Source organism: Arvicanthis niloticus, chromosome 8 (genome assembly GCF_011762505.2).
Source record: "Arvicanthis niloticus isolate mArvNil1 chromosome 8, mArvNil1.pat.X, whole genome shotgun sequence".
Lineage (NCBI taxonomy): Eukaryota > Metazoa > Chordata > Mammalia > Rodentia > Muridae > Arvicanthis > Arvicanthis niloticus.
Genome location: NC_047665.1, coordinates 16,282,435 through 16,301,954, shown reverse-complemented (window position 1 = coordinate 16,301,954; position 19,520 = coordinate 16,282,435). Strand labels below are relative to the sequence as shown.

Sequence of the window (19,520 nt, the reverse complement as noted above, 5' to 3'; positions counted from 1 at the left end):
TGCAGCAAGAAAACCAAGTACAGGGTTGGAGGTGAATGGGTTAAATGCAAATACTAAGCCACTTTGTAAAAGGGACTGAAGCATTCACAGGTTTTGTTTTTCTGGGGAGCCTAAATACCCCTAAGACATTCTATACATATACACACACATATATTCCACTATAGATACATATATAATCTCAAAATGACTCTTGTGTATCTTTAATTTATTCCACTATTCAATTATAAATCAACTTTTAAAAGATATTATATTATTATTAATATATTAATATATATTAATTATTAATATATATTTATAATATATAAAAATATTATATTTTACTTCTTTGCACACACACACACAAGAATGCCAGTATATGGTAGTCAAAGGAAAACTTGTAGCAGTATTTTTTTCCTTCCACCTTAGTTAGGATTTTACTGTTGTGAACAGACACCATGACCAAGGCAACTCTTATAAGGTCAACATTTAATTGGGGCTGGCTTACAGGTTCAGAGGTCCAGTCCATTATCATCAAGGCAGGGACATGGGAGCATCTAGGCAGGCATGGTACAGGAGGAGCTGAGAGTTCTACATCTTCGGCTGAAGGCTGCTAAGAAAAGACTGGCTTCCAGGCAGCTAGGATGAGGGTCTTGAAGCCCACACTTACAGTGACATACTTCCTCCAACAGGGCCACGCCTCCTAGTAGTGCCATCCCCTGGGCCAAGCATATATAATTACATTCCACTCCCTGACCCCATAGGCTCATTCAAACATATGAGTCTATAGAGTGCATAGCATAATGCAAAATATACTTAATTCAATTTCAAAAGTCCCCATAGTCTATAGCAGTCTCAACAATGTTAAAAGTTCAAAGCTCAAATTCTATTCTGAGATTCAAGCAGTCTCTTAACTGTAATACTGTATATATATATATATATATATATATATATATATATATATAAAACTGGACCAAAGCAAGACAGAAAACCAGCTGAGCAAACTCCACGTCTCCATGTCCAATGCCAAAGCGCTCTTCAGATCTCTAATTCCTTTCATCCTTGTTAACTGTTGTTAGCAGACCTGGCATTCAGCAGCAACAAACTTCTTTCTCCTGGGCTGGTTCCACTCCCTGTTAGCCAATTTCCTCAGCAGATAGCCCACGGCTCTGGCATCTCGAACATCTTGGGGTCTCCAAGGCAACTTCAGCTTCACAGCTTCCTGTTCCAATGTCTGGGATCCACACATGATCTTCTGGGCTCCTCCAAAGGGCTGGCATCACTTCTCCAGCTCTGCCCTCTGTAGCACTCTAAGCTCAGGTTGATCCACTCCACTGCTGCTGCTGTTCTTGGTGATCATCCCATGGCACTGGCATCTCCAATACACTGGGGTCTTCTGCTGCAACTAGGCTTCACCAGTAGCCTCTCATAGGCTCTCTTCATGGTGCCAAGCCTCAACTCCTTTGCATGACCCCTTCAGTCCTGGGTCAACAACTGTAACTGAGACTGCACCTTCACCAATGGCCTTCCCTGCCCTCTCACAGTACCAAACCTCAGCTGCTCCCCATGACCTACCCCTTCATATCTTCAAAACCAGTATCACCTGGGTGACTCTTAAACATTACCAAATATAGCAGCACCATGAGGTACAACCTTGGCTATCTCTGGAAACACAGCTTCTTTGCGCTTTCAGGAAACATTTCCCAGAAGATGCTGGTCTCTTCTTAATCACTGCTAATTTCTTAGCTCCAGCTAACCAGCTTCAATTGTCCCAGTAGTCCCTTCTATTCTTGACTCTAAAGCCAGAGCCACATGGCCAAGGCTGCTGAGTTGGCTTCAAATCACAGCCTGACTCTGCCTCCTGAGAGCTGGGATTAAAGACTTTACCCGGCCTAATATACTTAGTTTTAAAAGACCATTTTCTCTATAATTTCTGTTTACCTATGTTGTTTCAAGATTTTTTTTTAACCACCCTGAGCCTGATGTTTAACTGGATTTCTCAACAGCAGGAGGACTTAAATGTCCCATGTAGCAGTCTTCTGGATTCCTTCTGTACCCTATCCCACCTCTCATTCCCATTCATCCTCTTCCCACAGCCCACAGTTTTCCTCAGGTAAAAATCTGACGTCACTAGCTGGCTGTGGTGGAACAGACCTTGATCCTAGCACTTGTGAGGCAGAGGCAGGCTGATCTCTGAGTTCAAGGCCAGGCTGGTCTACGAAGTGAATTCCAGGACAGCCAGGGATACAACAGAGAAACCCTATCTGGAAAAAAAAAAAAACCAAAACCAAACCCCCAAAATCTGATATCCACATTAGTGTGCTAATATGTCAGTGCTTCCTCCTTCTCTGTGAAGTGAAGTGCAGTTTTAAAAACATGGGCTGGAAATGTTGCCAAGGGGCAATTCAAAAATTAAAAAAAAATCTTTAAGTTTTTCCTTTTGATTTTCTCTCCCTTTTGCCCCTTTCTTCTTCCTCCTGCACAATTTTTTCCTACTCTACTGCTGCAGCTAAATTGCACTGATCCTTCCGTCTGGTTCCTGCTGCCCTCTGTGGGTATCCTCTGTCATGGCACCTGCATTGAAGAGGCGGTTGACTCATCCATTTCTATTCACCTTTGCATCAGGAAAGATGCTTTATAAGCCCTTCGGTCTCCAGCACTAATTGCAATGACATGTTTGATGATTTCATCTCCCATTGTCTACCTCCTGCTCAGTGTGGAAATCTGACAGTTCTAGCAACTACCTCCGTTTGAAACCCTGGGGTTAGAAAGCTATTTAGAGAATTTAGAAAAGATAGGGGATGAATGTAGTCTCTTCAACGGATATCTGTGTTTTCCAGGTTGTTGTTATAAACTGGTTATCAAGTTAATTCTGGTCAGCCTTTGAGTTATGACTGGACTATGAATAACGTATTTCATAAATATGCATTATGCTCACAGGTGAATGAATGGCTAGAATCCCACTTGACAGCTTCACCTTGCACATCCCCATTGGGGTTACGTCACTCTCGGCTGTCTCCGGTTAGTGAAAGGTGATGTTCCCTGGACTGTTTCCCATCCTTTCTCATCTGCTGTATTATTAAGTAGGCTGTACTCAATGCGAGTTCGTCCTGCATTAGAACTCTCTTTCTTGAACATATCCACCTGCTTCTCCCTGGAATTGGAGCCTCGGAACTGGGTCTCTCCTGGGTCAGAGGAGACAGACTCAGTAACCAAACCCAGAGAGTAATTAAAGGCTCTATCACGCACCCGCGGCCCTGACAGGTGGCATGCATCTATAGTACTGGCTAAGACTTGCCCTGACTTGTGTAGCTGAATATATTCCTCCTGAGACCCAGTCGAACTCCCAGCACCCTAAGTTCAATGAGAGTGAATTTGTCTACATTTTAAAAAGCAACTATAGGTTTATTTTTTGGGGAAATGTACATGCCTGGCAGGAGAGTTTCAGAATGGTGCTTTCGAGAATATCAAGCGTTGGGAAATGGAGTGAAGACATTCAGTGGAGGCAGAAGATGGATGTAAATAGTTCCTGAACCTTGTCGCGCAGATGAAAGATTTTAAACGGATCTTCTCAAGTTGCCCGCGTCCGGATTTCCTAGACCACTCGCGCTGCCTGCTTCCTAAGGAGTGCGCCTCCGGGGGAGGTGTGCGCGCGCGCTGGAGGCGGGGAGGCGGCGGAGAGGGGCCTGGCTCCGGGAATAAACAGCGGGGGAGCGGCTCGGCTGACGCTCGCTGTCCAGGGAGCGTGGTGCAAGGGCCGCAGGCCGCTGGAGCGAGCTCCGGGATGGTAGCTAGAAGACTGGAAAGCCTTTGATGCCAAAAGCCTCTGGCTGGAGACGCTGACAGCCCAGCCCTGACCCTCCGGGAGTCTTAGGCTGTGGCTTAGATCTCAAGGTAAGGAGTAGCTTCCTCCTGCCGTAGAGCCGCAGGACTCGCCGTGCCCTGTACATTCCTACCTCCCGGGGGCTGCCACCTCACCTTCTTCCTCTGCTCTTCTCCGTGGTCTTCGGCGCCAAGCCTGTGCTGGGTGTCTGGCGAGGGCTCCCATGCTGCGCGTTCTGGTTTCTGCTGCGCGGCCCGCGGCACCTTCGCCGGGTCTCCACCATCCACCCCTCGCTCTCACGTCTTTCCAAGGACCGCTCCAGGAACCCTGCACCCCGACTCTGAGGTAGCTGAGGGTGAGGGCGAGGGGTTGACACGAGATCACCCACCCTCTCCAGGTGTGTGGATACAAATGCCCCTAAGGTCTGGAAGTTGGAACCTGAAATACTGCAATTCCTAATCTTCCAGAACATACTTTCGCCTTGCATCACTGCCCTAACTTTGGAAAGAGTATCAACTCTTGAATCGGCCTTTGCAATGTATCACTTTAACTGTGCGTTCTCACTGAACAGTAGATTGGGATTCCCCAGCCTCTACCCTACCTCCTTTCCCAGTTTAAAGACTGTGATAAGTTTACAATGGTTTCAAGGCGACAGCAATTGCTACAAGTTTATCAGACCTTGAAGCAATATCTCTTATCCCGGAGCTTGAAAAAAAATCTCAGGCCCCACCCTTTATTCTTGATTCGGATCTGGTGGGAGAAGGGGAGGGAGGAGGGAGTTGTGTATGTATATGTACTTTATATCTAAAAGAAAAAAAAAAAAAAAAACGCCCGGAAGTGAGTTCGAGCCTCCTCCTTCTCCAACTCCTCCTCAGTTGTCCTCTTGAAAGTGTAAGGTACACACGGGAGGAAGCCCGTTCTCCTAAGCTGCTGGTTTGATGCGGCGCCATCGCTTCTGGGATGCTGGTTTGGGGAAGGGAAGCTTAGTGCTATTTTGAAACTCAGATACAGGACTAGAGGGAAATGCCATGCTTCTAAGAGACCAGATTTAAAACGTCACGTTTTTAAAATGTAAGAATTTCCTCACAAATATTCCTGTGACTGAAAGGGTGGAGGTCTATTCTGTTGGGAATCTGAAAATCTCCTCTCCACCCCTCACCCCCTTGCTTTTTGTCAATGATGGAATACAGGCCTTTGGCCTGTATACTTGTTGCTTAAAGAAAAAAAAAAAAATCCAAACCCTCAAACAGAGCAATCTCCAGGCAACAGTGGAAGGAATGGTCATGTAAATGAATGCAAATGCTGTTTATGCTCCTAATTATGTGAGTCCAGGTCTTCACTCTGACTGGCCTGTAAACGTTATAAATCATATTTAATGAAGCTAGTGTCTCCATCCTGCCTGGCGTCACAGCTGTGCATCTGCTGTTTTTTATCCACATCCTTATTTGTACCTGCAGCCATCAGAGGGTAACAATCAGGGACAAAAGAGACTGACCTGTGTCATTTGGAAAGTTGAGGAAAGGGCTAATTTCTCAATATATTGTCACATAGGCACACTATTAAAGCATTGGTTTTATTTTATGGACTGAGATAGCTGAGGTGCCTATTTAACACATCAAAGCAGACCTGGCCTCCAGGTTCTCTCAGCATCCCTCAGTCCCTACCTGTAACTGTGTGTGGCTGGCATACCCTGTCCTCTACCCTGAACTCTGCAACCCTGGGGCTGGGCTGCCCCGCCCCCAGAGGCTCTTCCCTGTGTAATCCAGACATTTTGGTTGCCCGCCCCTTCCTTTGTATCTATGGTCTCCTGGCTGCTGTACTTGGTTCCCCTCTCTCCTTTCCCCTCCCCCCTGCCATCATGATTCAGGGGCATGACCACTCTGGACTCTCTCAGATGTGTCTGCCTCTGAGTATGTTCTCCTCCAAATCTATAATAAAAATTTTCCTCCACCATACCTAGGAGCAGTCATGTACTTTCCTCTCTCTTTGATTTATTTATTTATTTTTTCCATTCACTGTGAAATGGGGCTGATACCTGCTTTCAAGAACATTAAGGACAAATGGAAACTGTAAAGCCTTTTGAACATTTGAGAAAAGACACTGTCTAGTTATTGAGCCACTATGATTGTTTTCCTGGCAAAATTTTTCTCCTTTCTAAAATTAACTTTCCCTAAGGAAAAATGGTGCAGATGCACATGATTCAGCCCAACCAACTCTCGAAAATACTGTAAACTGCAGAAGTGACCTTCCTTTCTTCCTGTGGATCCTGGTTTGAGATCTGATCACAGCACATGCTGAAAGGCCATGCTAGCTGGCCTTTGCAAAGTGCCCCTTAGATGGCATGGACAGAGTACAGTATTATGCTACAAATTCTATCGGTAAGGCAAAAGTATTATTATTTCTCAAAGTTTTCGTGTATGTTGTACACACTGGATCTGAGACTTCCGTAATTATACATGTAACACATGTTTTTAATAGGAACCGAAACCCACAATATTTTTCTCTGTGGTGGGATAGTTAAGCATTAGGTTTTGATCACTTTTTCATGGACATTTTAATATGACAGAACTACAGGCTTCAAGAAAACAATTCTATAAAGATCTATTTGGAACTAGAAGTCCTTAAAAAAAAAAAAACAATAGAGAAAAAGATGCCTGATGCCATTGGCCTGCTGTGTGCTTATTCCTTGTAAGTCTTTTGAGAGTCCTGGATCCAGTCCTGGCAGCCTCCGACTGGATGATTAGACCCTTCCACTCTTCCTCAGACCTTTAATTTAGTTTGTAACTTGATGCTTCACTGACCCCCCACATACACTCTCACTGCCACGCCAGCTCACAGAGGAATGGCTGGCACTTTGGTTGAAATTTTTTCCCTTCCCATCAATTAGAACACACGGGTATAGGCTGCAGAATGCTGTTGCTTTTTCAGCTTGGGATTCTAAGAAATTCCTTTGGCCACAAGGAGCACAGCCCCAGTGCAGTCTGCACCACTTGCCTGGTCTCCGGCGGCACCATGTTAATTTCTCAGCCATTCAAGGATGTAAAAATTATAATAGAGTCATAGGGAACTAAAATTGGAAGATCACTTCAGAAGCCATCTCGATTTTAATCACTCTTTTCTACGGATGCATATGGAAGTGCTCATTGTCTTAACCCGGTCTTTGAGAATAGGCATTGCGTTTGACATCTTTTCGGTGTTCAAAGCAGAGGATTTTGTTCACCTGAGATGAATTCAATAGGGGGACAATGGCTTCCCAAGTAGGTTGCAAATCTAGGCTAGATTTTCAGTGAAACTCAATGTGTCATTAAAGACAATGCAGGCAATTTACAAAGGCACCAAGGTACTTGAAACTAACATTCCAGGGTCTTCATTAGATTGGGTGGAGTCTCCTTGAAACTGACTGAAGACAAAGGGTACCTCAAGGCAGATGAATGTAAGATAGGGTATATAACAAAGGAAGGCTTAGGGAATCTGCTAATCACTTGAGTTCAGCCTTTAAATATGGCACTTGTCTCTTATCATTACACCAGCGGCAGCCAGTTGAGTTTCTCACATTAAATGCATCTAGGCAGAAATATAAAAACATGGATACTCCACAGTGGCTTTTCAGAGTTCTGCTATATGTCAGCCAGTCCCAAAGATGGAGCGTGTGATCATCTGTAGCTCATTCAGCACCTTGTCCTTGTTAGGGACATTGTGTGCTGGGATGAAGGTGGTATGCATCCTTGGTGAAGGTGCCAGCTCCTCTAATCACAGTTCTATGGAAAGAGGATAATAATGACTGCCTTTTAGGTTAGAGTTTTTAGTCTGAAATCATAGAAAGAATCCTTTCTTGCCTGAAGACCCCTATTTCATTGGGGCCCATCCTTCATAAGTACTATTCCTTAATGTTTCCAATCCTTCAAAACCTTCATCCTCAAGATGATGTTCACTTGAAATGAATTTATATATGAGTTCACTAGGGTAGTAATAAACCAAAGGTCCTGGTGTTTATTCTTTTCCTTACTAGTTGTAAAATGCTTTATTCTGATACTTGGCCTTATAAGGATTGAATTCAACCTTGAGAGGTCATAAGAAACTTAGATAAATATTTCTGCCACACCACAATTATCTACCATTTATTGACATTGTTTATATACATTAAGAAATACCTTTAGATACTGGAGAACTGGCAGTTTAGAGTATTGGCTGTTTGTACACAAGACCTGGGTTCGATGCCCAATACCTACATGGCAGCTCACAATCACCTATGACTCTGGTTCCAGGGATCTGGTGCCCTCTTCTGGCCTTTGTGAGCACTGGGCATACATGTGGTGCACAGACCTATATGCAGGCAAAACACTTATTCACAGATTAAAATTAAAATTAAAAAAAAAAAATCTACACATCCCTAAGAGACAAGCATTACCCTCTTTAAATAGAACTGTGATCCAGAGAAGTTAGTAGCTTCTTCTTTCAGAGCATGAGATGCTGCATGGTCTGTAGAGTATGATGCTGCACACATGTGGGGCTTCTGAGACATTTCTAATTCTAAAAAGGCTGTATAAGATCTTCAGACATTTGTGTATTTTATCTTAGATACGTTCAATGAGTGTGGAACTCAACCACTTGGCACTGAATACTTAGAAATAACCTCAACATTTAATGTTTCCAAGATAGAGTAGACCCCACTAATCAAGATGATTTTTAAAAGATTTGCCTTATAATTTTCAGAAATTTGACTATTCATTAGGCACCTATGGATGGCAAATTCAAATGCAAGAATCTCTAGTGTATAATTGATGTTGCTCCATTAGGACAGTTATAAATTAAAACACACACAAGGCGGTAGTTCATCTTCATTGTTAGCCTGACTGGGTTTGGAATCACCCAGGAGACGCACCTCCATGTGTGTCTGTGAAGGTATCTGAAGGGTGGCAAAATCCCTTGAGCAAAATCCCTTGAGCAGTCCTGGACTGAATCAAAAGAGAAGAAAGGAGGTGAACACCAGCTGTCATCCCTCTCTCCTGATGGCAGAAGCAATGTGACAGTGTTAGTACGTCATGCTCCTGCTGGCATGCCTTCCCAGCCATGATGAACTGCATCATCAACCTTGACTAAGAACCAACTCTTCCTTAAATTGCTTTTGTCCGGCATTTCATGGTAGGGAAGAGGTAGCTTACAAAATATTTGTTATAAAAAGGAACATTACTGTGGTAGGGTTGAGAGTCATTAGCTTTGTCAAAACATTTCTCACCGAGTCTAAGGAAAATGCACTAGACCAGTAATACCTTTAATTTTGTGAATGAATGCATCTCAATCTGGTGCCCTGGGTTTTCATCAAATCTGCTTGATTAATGCTGTCTGAGTCCACCTAAGATCTGGTATCGGTTCCTCTGCCTGAAAGAAGTCATTACTGTGAGTCCAGAATTAGGAGTTTATGATGTGCTCTGTCACGGGTTCTCTGACCTCTAGCTAACTCTGTGTCTAGATGAAAGGAGAAGGGAACAGTGAAAATAGTTGGGAAAGAGACAGCAAGAGGCAGATGGGAGCAGGGAAAGGAACTTTGATGCTACAATTTCTTTCTTTCTTTCTTTCTTTCTTTCTTTCTTTCTTTCTTTCTTTCTTTCTTTCTTTCTTTCTTTCTCTTTTTGACACAAGGGGCTCATGTAGCAGACCCCAGCTCAAACTGGCCTCAAACTTGCTACATAGCTAAAGGTGGCCTTAAATCTATGATCCTCATGACTCCACATCCCCAGTGCTGGGATCCCAGGTTTTCTCCACTATGCTCAATCAGTTTTATGTGGTACTAGGGCCTCTCCCAGACTCCCATTTTCTTTACCTTGTATACCTAGAGAAATCTTTTTGTCCAAATCAACTTTTGTTACTGTGACAAAATACCAGACCTAGAGTGCTTATAAAGAAGAAACATTTGTTCAGGGTAAAGAGTTCAAGTTTCCTAGGGCGGTGGTGGAGCCACCTGGCATTGATATGCATGTGGAGTTATGCATACACTCCATTCTATCTTTAAAAAAGCTTGGGTTAAAATTAGTGAGGCTATGAATGAAAGCAAAGCAGAGGGTGTGGGAGGAGGGGCTAGCTGGAGAGATGTATAAATAGCATCAATAAGACTTAGTGACTGATTGGATATGGCAAGTGACAGAGAGGAGGAATCCAAGATAATTCTCCAGGACTCTATGTGTTGTCATAGAAGGAGGAGCCTGGCTGGGAGAATGAAAACAGGGCATCAGTGTGGTGTAAGAGACTGAGAGAAGGAATTCTGACTCTGTCTGTGAATTCTGTTCCTCTGTGATTTCAACCAGGCTGTTAACCCACCTCAACACTCCTAGCTCTTGAGCAGGGCTCCTCTTTTGAGTTGGCATACCAGCCTTTCCTGGGTGACAGGTGGAACATCCTTTCTGTGAGATGAGCAGGAGAGGAAATATTTCACGTGTTCAAATAATCAAATTCATAATGGAGACAGGAAAAAAAAACCCAGCTGCTATCTTAGAGATGGGACCCAAGTCTAAATATAAAATTCACTTAGAGACATATACATGTGTTACGTAGCTTGAAGGTATTTTTATAAGGCATTTTAGATGCACCCGGGTTTTGACTGCAATCTTTCAGGTAAAGTAAGAAATAGAATTTTCCACTTGTGATATCATGTTAGTTAGTTCCCAAAGTTCTGGCTTTTGAAGCATTTGGGATTATGGATGCTCAAACTATTTGTGTTTTGTTTCCAATAACTTTCTAGCCAACATAGTGCAAATATTTTATTTTAATTGAGAAAAGATAAGGAACCAAAAGATGATAATGTTATTATACAAGGAACTCAATATTAGAATGGAATCTTTTTAGCGTCCCTGTTGTCTGGTACACCAAGATAGACTTCACAGTCCAAAGTGAGACAGGAACAAATCATATAGGCCTGGAAAAGGAAGCACAAGGCCACAAGTTGAGCACCATCCAGAAACTGGTAAGCTCATTGCCCACTTCTGTCTGATTAAGGTTAGAGAGGCCAAGAAAACAATAATTAGGAGGGTTTTTAAAAAATTTATTTATTTATTGTATAATGAGCATCCTATTGTTAACACACAGAAGATGGCACTGGATCCCACATGGTTATGAGCTACCATGTGGTTGCTGGGAATTGAACTCATGACCTCTAGAAGAGCAAACAGCGCACATAACTGGTGAGTCATCTCTCCAGCCCCAAGTTTTTTTTTTTTTTTTTTTTTTTTTTTTAAAGAGAGTTAGAGAATGTGAGGGTTTTTTTTTGTTTTTTGTTTTTTTTTTCTCCACTCTGGCCACCATAAGAAAGGGATGAGAGGTGCTTCGCTCTCTAAGTATAAAGAGATTACACTGATCACTTAGAGTGTTTACTACACATCATTCCTAGATTGAGAGGCATGGTGGATCGGATCAATGGTTTATGCCTGAAGAGGTTTACAAGAGCCCATGTGCTGGTTCCTGTGATGGCAAAGCAATAGAGAGAGAGCGAGAGCATTGTTTCATGGTCTGATAGACCAGAACACAAGGATGCTCTCAAAGGTGGATCATGATGGAGAGTGAGTTGGCCTCGGGTCATCTCAAGTCACAGGCAAGGGGGCCGCCTATACCACAGCAGTATAAATCAAGGACAGTGCTGTAAGTGCTCATCTGCATAAAAGGGTTCTGCTGATGACACACCCCTAGAGGTGAGGTCAGAGTAGTTCCATGCTTTACCACTCTCCATTCCTGCCATCAGTATCCTACTCCATGGAAAAGCTATAAAAAGCCCACCAACGTCTGGTACTGTAACTCTTTGTGGTAGAATGAATGCTTTGAATATGAATATATATACATATTTGTGTTTACATATGTACATATTACATATACATACATATACATACACACACATATATGAATACACATACATACATACACACTTACTATGTAGCTCTGGCTTACCTGGAACTTACTGTGTAGACTATGCTGGCATGGTGGCCTCAGAGATTCACATGTCTCTGCCTTCCAAGTGCTGGTATCAAAATCATGCAACACTGAGCCTGCTTCCTCTCTCTATCTTATTCCCAGATGAGAGATTAGTATCAGAAACTAGGGGACCTAAATGAGCAATGCAGAGAGAGATATATCTTTCCATGTTCACCTTTCCTGATGCAGGAGGCAGACAGGGTCCAGTAGGCCATGGCTGAAGCCAGCAGAAGCTATCCTTTATATCAGGTTGGAGAAACAAGGGCTGCCTTCCATCAGCCAGTTGGCAACAAAACTGAGATTGATATTTTGACTTGGAATGACTTGAAGAGTCTCTGGTTACCAGAAGCATCATGACAACTGTCCTAAATCTAAGCAGATCCAAAGACAAGAACAAACCACATATAATTCAAGCTTTTGAGAGAAGCAGAAGCAGTGGGCTACCTATGCTCATATGTATGAGGAGATTTACTCTGGCAACTGGCTCACAAAGTGACCGGTGCTGAGAAGGCCCCTGATCTACAGGCAGCAAGCAGAGAGCCAGGCAGACCAATAATAGTATAATTCAGATCCAGTCTAAAGACCCATCACCCAGCCGAACCAGTGTCTGAGGCAGGAGAAGGTGGGCATCTCAGTTCAAGGAGGAGAATCTGTCCTATTTGCCTTTGTCTTCCCTTGAAACCTGCAGTGGATTGGATGGAGTTTTGCTCTGGATACTTTGTATTTACTGTACTATCTCACATGCTAATATCCTCTACAAATACCTTCACTATACATCCAGAATGTTCTACTGGCAACCTGGATATCCCTTCATCCAGTCAAGCTGACACATGAAATTAACCATCCTAGAGCAGCAGTGGAGAAAATGGATACTTTTCTGATTATACCCTGTGATTCCTGCTTATTTATTATACTAATCACATGTGGCTCTTCCATGAGAAGAGAATAGTAAGGAAGGCAAAGTGATTGTTACAGGAATTAAACTTAGCCATAGAAATGCCACAAAGACCGTTTTTGTTTCTTTCAAATAATGCTAGGAGCATTTTAATTAATTGATTTAAATATGCATTAGGTAAATTTAAAATGCGCTTTACAATCTGTTGCACAGCTGGAGAAACTGATCTGACGTATTGCCTCTGTGTAATAAGCATGCAGGACATCTCGCTTCTTCTGCATCCCGAGACGCACAGAAGCGATAAAAGGCTGAGATGAATAGTTTGCCACTTCTAGTCTGCCACTGATCAACTTTAGGAAGAAGTGTGTTCCTGGGAAACAATAGGGATAGAGCCCATGGCCAACAAAGTCCAGAGCAAGAAGCCTTCATGGAGTTCTCTTTTTGGCACCTGGGGATTTTACAATGGCTTTAAATTCTTAGCTCCTGGATTATCTTCTCAGATTTTCACTGCTATCCAATCCAAGCCTTTGATATGGGACATGAGTAATGGGACAGTCCAAGCATGATTTTTATTCATGTATTTCTATATACTGAAAACCGTGCGTGTGACGCACACAGAAGTATCTTCAGCGACAGAGAGCAGTGTACCGACTTACTCCATGGGCCTAGAATTTTGGATCCAGTAGGATAGAGTCCAGAAAGGGTGGGAGAGAGTCAGTTGCTTGGCATGGAGACCTGACTCAGGGTTTCTAGTCCTAGAGGAAGCCCTTGCTGTGCCCTTAGGATCCCACGAGCAATGCTGTTTGCTGTAGTGCCCCTTTAAATGTTTTTTTGCAAGTCTTGTGGTGTAGGTAGGAGAAGGCGGGCTAGATTGGGACTGATAGTAAGTACTCAAAAGTTAGATACTAAACATCTGCTGCTATTGATTTTTACCAGTGGAAAATGCTCCTCTCCTTTGTGTGTGTGTGTGTGTGTGTGTGTGTGTGTGTGTGTGTGTATGTGTGTGTATTGCATGGATGTGTACATGTATGTATGTGCAGCTGTGTGTGGAGGCTGGAGACTGGCATCCAAAGTGTTCCTTTGTTTACTTTACTTTATATGTCTCTGAGTGAGCCCTGAGCTTTCAGTCTCAACTAGTGTAAGCAGCCCACTTGTTCTGAGGATTCAGTCTTTCCCTCCCAAGGGCTGGGGTTGCATAGCCTAGTAGCAAGCCCCTTTACCTGCTCGGTTTACTAGCCTTGCTTTCTATTTCTGTTTTGTTTTCTTGAGACCCAGGGTTAGGCAGTTCTGGGTGGCTTGGCACTCACTATGTAGACCAGGCTGGCCTCAATCTCACAAAGAATGGCTTCCTTATGCCTCCTAAGTGCTGGGATTAATGACATGGGCCACTGTGTCGGCCAGTTTTATGTCGTCTTGACAGAAGCTAGAGTCATCAGAGAGGAGGGAGCCTCAGCTGAGAAAACATCTCTAGAATATGATGCTGTCAGGCATTTTCTTAGTAAGCAGCGGGGGGTGGGGTGGGGGGGCAGCCCATTGTGGGTGGTGCCATCCATGGGCTGGTGGTCCTGACTTACATAGAAAGCAGGGTGAGCAAGCCATGATGAGCAAGCCAGGAAGCAGCACCCATCTGTGGCCTCTGCATTGGCTCTTGTCTCCTCCAAGCTCTCGTCCTGATGGTGTTCCTGCCCTCACTGCTTTTGAAATGGAAGGGTGAGTGACAGAAACCCTTTCCTTCCCAAGTTGCTTTTGGCCATGGGGCCTCATCGCAGTAATAGATAGTAGTAACAGTAACCCTAACTACGACAGCCACTAGACTCCGCTTCGTTTTGTTTTATGAGACAGAACCTCACTACACAGTCCAGGCTAGCCTCACACTTGTGATCTTGCTGTTCCCCGCCCCAGCACTGGGATTATGGGCACACACTGCTCAGTTCTCAAAGCACTAACATTGCCAGTACCGGGTCAACTATTTTCAGTGGCGCACATTCTCCTTCTTGTCTTATGTGCTAGTTCTCTCTCTCACAAGAAACTCCTGCATCCTGCGTCGGGGAGGGGTGTGTGTTCTTATGGTACAGTTCCGTGGTCTATTATATTTGTCAAGGTCTAACTGTTTTCCTAGTTTTCGGCCTTATAGTTGAGAGTGCATTTGAAGACTTTCTTATACACTGAGCAGCCTTCAATCTCCACTTTCTCACCAGCGGTTCCACTCCAACGTGAGTGGGATGCTTTGTACAATTTCTCTTAACAAAGAAAGAAGGATTTTTAGTCCTTGCCCCCTCCTGATTTTGTTTTTACTGTTTTTATTATTATTTATTTACTTTTACCTCTCCTGATTTTTACCAAGGGCTTAATTCTCTGCCCTTTTGGCAGATAAGCTCTATACCCCGAGTCAACATCCGATCATTGTGTATCTGTTTGGACTTTAGTTCCTAATCAGCTTTGCTGGTTTTCTTTGAAGTTCTTCTTTCCTTCTGGGAGATTCCCCTTGTGTGCTTTTGGCCCAGCTTTTTATGACAAGTGTTTCCTTTATTCTGTTCAGGACTTAACTATGTTAGTAGAGACCGGTTTGGGATGGATCCATGTAGGCTCCTCATATCAGCTCAGCATGACTTACTCCCTAAAAGTCTTTGAATTGATTTTGTGACCGTTGTTTTTATCCAGACTATGTTGAATCTCTAGATTAACGCTGGAGGATGTGTTAGTTGCCTTCCTCCTTGCTTTGCCCAAAGGCTTAACAAGAAGCAACGTAAAGGAGAAAACATTTGATTTTGATGCATGCTTCAAGGGACAGCTCCCGTCCTTGGTGGTGGAAGGCTGCTTGCTCACATCTGGGTGGACCAGAAAGCAGAGAAAGAGTAATGTTCATACTGAGCTCTCTCTCTCTCTTTGCCTTCAGTTGAGTTTCAGGATCCCTACTCATGAGATGACATCACCCACATCCCTGGGAGCCTTTCCTTCTCACTCCAGATCCTATCTGGAAACACCATCTCATAGCCAAGTTGACAAGTGAAATTAGTCATCATGGAGCAAGCTTACATATTTAAGTTACTGAGTCCTACTGGCTGTGAATCTCCTATATCTTCTCAACATAAATACTTTTTAAAAATAGCCTACTGGGATTACACAGCTAGAAGATAGTGCTGACAGATAAATTTAGTTCCAAGTTTTATTATACCTTATTCTTACATGTTCCGGGCTTGTTAATTACCCTGAGTAAAGAATCTTATCATTATAGCTCTAGCTTTGTTCAGTTGGTTTCCTAGCTCATTTGATTATTGAGTATAAGACAATAACCTTTTATTGTGTTATTCAGTTTAATATTTTCATTTCTAACCTCAATTTATAGTTTAGAAGTTTAAAATGCACATTTACCAAAATTACCACCTAAAATGCACACGCAGTAAAACCACTGAAACAAATAGACATAGGAAAGGCCAACAAGTCAATAAACTAGACCAGCGTTTCCCAACCTGTGGGCCGCAATCCCTTTGGAGTCACATAGCAGACATCCTGCGTGTCAGTTTACATTATGATTGATAACAGTAGCAAAACCACAGCTATGAAATAGCAACAAAACAATTTTATGGTTGGAAGGTCCCCACAACATGAGGAACTGTACTGAAGTGTCACAGCATTAGGAAAGTTGAGAACCATTGAACTAGATGAATATATGTGTTTTTGCATGCTAGAGTCACAGTTTCTAAAAATGTCGGTTGACAGAAAGACATGGTAGAACCCTGAGCTCTCCTGAGCTGCTCCCTGCTGGCTTTAATGGAGTCTATGTGAGCTGGGCGACCTTGGTTGCAAGTGTAAGTGAAAACTCACGCATACCCAGAAACGGTCCTAGGAAAGCTATGTGGAAGCGTCTGTGGGATCTGGCCAGAGCCCGTTCTCCTTTCTGTACAAGACTATTTATGAAATACAAATCAACTATTGAAGCCTTCCCAGCAGCTGTCTACCAAGATGGAGACCACATGTGTGGCTCTCTCTCACCACAAGACCACCATGCAATCAATACGTTATTATTGTCTTCAGGGTCTTGTTTATTTAATGCTTCAGATCTCTTTCCTCCTTGGGTCCATCTATTAACGTGGACACTCAGAGATTGAAAAGATTTTAGAGGCTTCAGAATCCCAATGTGGAATATTTTCAAAATACTTCCTAAAGCCTTCTGGCTTAGTAAATCTGCCATATGGATGGGCATACATGTTTGACAAAATCCCTTAGGTAATCTGACATACTCTTCTGGTTAGGATTCATTTCTTTCGACTAACCCTCTAATTGTATGAATGAGACAGTTTTCCTGGAAGGAAGAAAAATGCTTCTAATTTAAGGTTACCTTGGCTAACTTAGGTAGTTGGAATCTGTAAGCCTTAGTGACTCCATCCCTCCAGCTCTTTCCGAGCTCTTCCTCCGTTACTATCAGGGTGTAATTTTGTTTCTGACTTAATGACTTGGGGTTTTAGGCAGACCTTTATTTTCAAAACAAACTTCTGCTTTTCTATAATGTTGATGAATGGACAATGCCCTACACTGTGCTTTGAGTTTAGATCATGTAAGAGGCCTTTTCAGTTATAATGATTCGAGTTAGTTGCAAACAGCTGCAGTTGGGAGAGTCTCTGGGTCCAGTGCTGGCCTGTCCAGTGTTCATGGAAAAAAAAAAAAAAAGGCTTAGCTAAGCAGGAAAAGATTTTCTAAAGACCTACTAAGTTATGTTCACAGTTTCTGAAATAACAAATAGTATATATAATTTATGGCTTTGCATCATCTTCTGCCCTTGAATGTGTTTAATGATTTTTAAAATCAGATCTTTGCAACAGAGTAGATAAACCTTAAGGTATATGCAAATATAAAGGCTTACCTTTTCACGTGGGCTTTTAAATGGACAACTGAAAAGCAAGAATAGTTTTTCCTTACTTTTAGTGGTAGGAAGAGACAGGCAGGATTTGAGGAGGAGAAAGGATGTTACCCAATGTCTTCCAAATGTCTACCTTAGTCAACTACTAACTAATCAGGACTGATCTCAAATCTGATCTCAAATCTAACTTTCATAGCAGCACAATTGGAGTGATTTAAGTAAAGCATTTTGGGCCTAAGTGACTTGCTACAAATTCTTCCTTTTATCAGGAGGTAAAGAAAAACTCGTTATGTTTATATTTATTCACTTATTTTTGTACTGTGTAGAGCTGAAGGTCAAACTCAGATCCGCCTCCAGGCCAGGCCAGCGCCCTAACCACTGAGCTACAGGCACAGCCTGGATGTCCTTTTCAAACTCAGATCCTCCTCCAGGCCAGGCCAGCACCCTAACCACTGAGCTACAGGCACAGCCTGGATGTCCTTCTCAAGGGAACAGTTTTTCAAATGTCACATTGTCCATTCTCAAAGAGGAAAATACACTATCCCCAGGTTATATAAAACACACAAACAATGTTTCCTATTAAGCCCGAATGACTAGGAGTATTTGGGCTACCCTATCTCAAGCGATAAGTAAGAATGACCTTATTTGGGATAAGATGATCTGTGTTCTTTTTTGTAAGAAAAACAGATAATGCTATATTTTTGCCTCATAGAGTTTAACATTATATGAAGCCACAACAGAAGGGACAAGTATGAGAAGAGAGAAGTAAATCTGGAATCAGCACATTCAAACATAGTATGCTAGTTACTTTTCTCAAGGCTGTGCACAAATACCTAACTAGAAGCATTTGGAGAGAGTTAATTTTGGCTCAGGGTTTGAGTGGATATAGTCTATCATGGAGGGGAGAGAATGGAGGTAGGAGCCTGAGGTAAGCTCGTCACATTGTATCCACACTCATGAGGCAGAGAACAGCCAGGAATGGAGCCAGGCCATGAAACCACAAGGCCCTCCTGAGGTGACTCACTTCTTCCAGGGAGATTCCATCTCCTAAAGGCTCCACAACCTTCCAGAAACAACACCACCCTCTGGCCACCAAATGTTCAAATATATCAACCTATGGGGGAACACTTCACATTCAAACCCCAACAGTTAGTAAGAAATAGACAGATCCAGAATGAGGAGAAATCTTTTGCTTTCATTGGTGAAAGTCCTCCCATCTGTTGGTATAAGATTCTTGGGTCATGCTCTGAGCAAACTGTACACTATAGAGAGTTTCTGCTTCGGAGACTCTTACACATAATTAAAATAAAGCAGAACGAAAACTCTATAACCAAGACTTACTCCTTTTGTAAAGTGTTTTGAAATTAACGCTCCTATGTTTGAATGTTGCAAATGTTATCGTTGTCCTATATTTTAAGGGAAAAGAAATCTCAATATTAGTATCGCTAATGCAGCCAATGTAGATGCCTCCTGTACTCAGCCCTAAGCTACAACTACAGTGTGGTGACTTGAATAAGGATGAGCCTATAGGCTCACATGTTCGAATGTTTGGTCACTGGGGAGTGGCACTACTTGAGAGGGATTAGGAGGTGTGGTCTTGTTGGAGGAAGTGTGTCACTGGAGTGGGTTTGGGATTTCAAAAGCCTCAATCCAGGCCCAGTGTCTCCCCCTTACTGCTGCCTGCAGATCAGGATATAGAACCATTGGCTCCTTCTCTGCCTACATGCTGCCATGCTTCCCGCCACTAAACATGTAAGCAAGATCCATTTAAATGCTTTCCTTTATAAGAGTTGCTGTGGTCATGGTGTTTCTTCAAGGCAATAGAACAGTGACTAAGGCATATGGTTTGTATTAGATTACAGGGAATCTTGGAAGTTGAGCTCAGTTGGTAGAGGGCATTGCCCTGCATCTTGCCCTGGGCTTGATTTTCATCACCACATGCATAATCTGGGCCTGGTGGCACATGCCCATGATTCCAGCACTCAGGATGACCCCATGGTTCATGGTCATCC

General features: G+C 43.0%; 1 protein-coding gene across 1 annotated transcript in view; it reads left to right on the top strand.

Moving 5' to 3' along the window:
• Positions 1 to 3,657: 3,657 nt before the first annotated feature.
• Positions 3,658 to 19,520, top strand: part of Rnf144b (ring finger protein 144B) — a 131,883-nt gene continuing 116,020 nt past the window's right edge. The window contains exon 1 of the mRNA XM_034511074.2: positions 3,658 to 3,870. The gene's annotated coding sequence lies outside the window, so the exon portion shown is untranslated. The remainder of the gene's footprint in view (positions 3,871 to 19,520) is intronic.